The 3,048-nt window shown below is 37.2% G+C and overlaps 1 pseudogene; it reads left to right on the forward strand.

Moving 5' to 3' along the window:
* Positions 1-899: 899 nt before the first annotated feature.
* Positions 900-2,550, forward strand: LOC139043308 (olfactory receptor 2L5-like; annotated as a pseudogene).
* The last annotated feature ends 498 nt before the right edge of the window (positions 2,551-3,048 follow it).

Genomic DNA, 3,048 nt, shown 5'->3' on the forward strand with positions numbered 1-3,048 from the left:
AAATGGTAAGTATATATGCTTAAATTCACACACTTATCTAGAACTGGAGATAATTTTAAATACAAAAAAAAGGGAAAAATGAATAAGACAAAGTGTCATAAAGCAATGTATAATGTTATATACATGTTAGAGAAGCAGAGAGACAGAAAACATCCTCTTGGGGAGATGTTGAGCAGAGTGATGACAGCCACAATGAGCATGTGTGTAGATGTTGGAGCAGAGGGTCTTCTTTAACTGCAGCACTCAGAACCTGAGTGAGGAGGCAGAAGAGAATGACTTTGCATAAGTGCAACTTGACAATAACGATTTATGCTATATTTCAGAACAGATGAACCAAATGATAATACCTGACTTCAGGAAAACTTGACTTGACGTTATTGTGAAAAGAAGATTTAAGAAAGACAAAGCTCCTCAAACATGAGCTGATAGACTACTTCAATTTTAGAGGTAAGTTTTAGTGAAAAATATGAAAGAAAAATCATCCCTTAAGGGTCATAAACATTTATTGATACTAGAACTCTATCATATATGGGTTTCCATAAATTTTCTATGCATGAACTTTGAATACAACAACTGATGTTAATGATATCTGAGTTTGTGTAGGGCAGTAAAACATATTTATCCTAAGGAGATCAAAATAGAAATCTTGTTTTTAAAATATTTTAATAGATTCTTAGAAAACACTTTGGCCACAAATGTTCGCATTTTCACATTTTAATCTCTGGATCAGAAAATAAAGTTTATTTCTCCCAAAATAGATAAGTTCAGTTCTTCATTTAAGAGCTATGAAATTTTAAATAATACACAGTCTAAAATATTAAGTTAAAAAGAGATTATAGTTTTATACTCAAATCACTTACTCTTGTGTCTGTCTCTAGGAAAAATCATGTTAATGCTCCATGGAAAATTATAATCTAACATCAACTGATTTTATTTTATTGGGGTTGTTTCCACTGTCAAAAATTGGCCTGTTCTTCTTCATTCTCGTTGTTCTCATTTTCCTAATGGCCTTGTTTGGCAGCCTGTGCATGATTCTCCTCATCTTCCTGGACTCCCAGCTCCACACACCCATGTATTTTTTACTTAGTCAGTTCTCCATCATTGACTTGAATTACATCTCCACCATTGTCCCCAAAATGATTTCTAATTTTCTCTTTGGAAACAAATCTATCTCCTTCATTGGATATGGGGTTCAGAGCTTCTTTTTCTTGACTTTAGCAGGTGCGGAAGCGCTGCTCTTGACATCTATGGCGTGTGATCGTTATATAGCTATTTGCTTTCCTCTCCACTATCCCATTCGTATGAGCAAAAGAATGTGTGCGCTGATGATAAGAGGATCTTGGATAATGGGCTCTGTCAACTCTTGTGCCCACACCACATATGCCTTCCACATCCCTTACTGTTGATCCAGGGCCATCAACCATTTCTTCTGCGATGTCGCGGCCATGTTGACTCCGGCCTGCATGGATACCTGGGTCTATGAGTACACAGTGTTTGTGAGCACCACCCTCTTCCCCGTGTTTCCTTTCATTGGCATTGCATATTCTCATGGCGGTGTTCTCCTTGCTGTCCACTGCATGCACTCAGCAGAAGGGAGGAAGAAGGCCTATTCCACCTGCAGCACCCACCTGACTGTGGTGACTTTCTATTATGTGCCACTTGTTTACACTTATCTACACCCAAGATCCCTAAGATCGCCAACAAAGGACAAGGTTCTGGCTGTCTTCTACACCATCCTGACCCCACTGCTCAGCCCCATTGTCTACAGCCTGAGAAACAGAGAGGTGATGGGGGCCCTCAGAAGAGTGATTCAGAGAATCTGCCCTGTGAAAATGGAGACAGAGCTTTTTGCATGTGTAGCCAGGACTTGGATATACGTTCATTCACCAGTGTACAGAATTAAAAATATTATTTTATGCTTAGGGTGCAAGGACCACAATTAATCGAGAGAAGAAGATTATCACTTAGGTCTGGACAAAATTCTCTTGTAAATATATATGCATGTGAGTATATATATACATATATAAAATTCTAAGCCTTATCTTTTTTCTTCATGATGCTTTTTCCCATCAATTTCAAATAAATTTCCAAATTAATTTATTTTTTGCTGATGTGATGTTGATGATAATTATTGTTTGTCATGCAGCAACGAAAGGAGAAACTAACTGAAGTTGTCATTCATCATAGCAGTTCTACTATTTTCAAAAATATCTAAAACAAAAATAAATTTTTCCTGAATGTCAAGATCTAATTGAAAGTCAGAAGACTTCTTGTTATTCTCATAGTAAACCTGTAATTTACCATGCCAGTTAGTCTTTCTTTTAATTTAAAGAAACTTATCATTACAGGTATTTAGCTGAGACTTCAAGAATTCATCAGGGGTTCAGAATTCCTTATACTACTCTGAGTGGAATATGAGAGGTTTATGTCTCTAATAGGGTGATGAATGCTAAGGAAACGATTTAATTTCAGGTATACCTCAGGATCAACAATAAAAACGTGGAGGTGCTAACAGAGGTCAAGGAAATTGTGCAGTTAATTATACGATGAGTGGCTCAAAGGTTTAGTCAAATTAGTGGGAATTCATTAATCAAGGACATTCCCACACCCATCACTGGTTTTCTACATATACTGTTTGCATCCTAAGTAATGTTAAGAAACAAATTCAACTGAATAAATTTTAAAGGTTGTATTGGTTTTATTTAATGAATCGGGCAACATCCCATCTAGTAAACAGAAAGGAGCTCTGAAGAACTTTACACAATGAAATACTCTTATAGGCAGAAGCAGGCAGGGCAAGAAAGTTATTCTTGCAAAGAGCTGATTGTTTCAGGCAAGGTCACCTTCCCTTGGGGGATGGCAGGAGTCCATTAGGTGGGTTACGTCACTGGTGCTGAAGGGGTAATTCCAGATTGACTGGTTTGAGACTCCAACCCTGTGGAAGGTTGAAATTGTAATTAAGTTTGGTATCAAATCTCAGTTTTGTGATTTGGGCTTAGCGCATACGACTCCATTCTGAACCTTTTGTCTCTTTTTTAATAGTAGCCA

Source organism: Equus asinus, unplaced genomic scaffold (genome assembly GCF_041296235.1).
Source record: "Equus asinus isolate D_3611 breed Donkey unplaced genomic scaffold, EquAss-T2T_v2 contig_2, whole genome shotgun sequence".
Classification (NCBI taxonomy): Eukaryota; Metazoa; Chordata; class Mammalia; order Perissodactyla; family Equidae; genus Equus; species Equus asinus.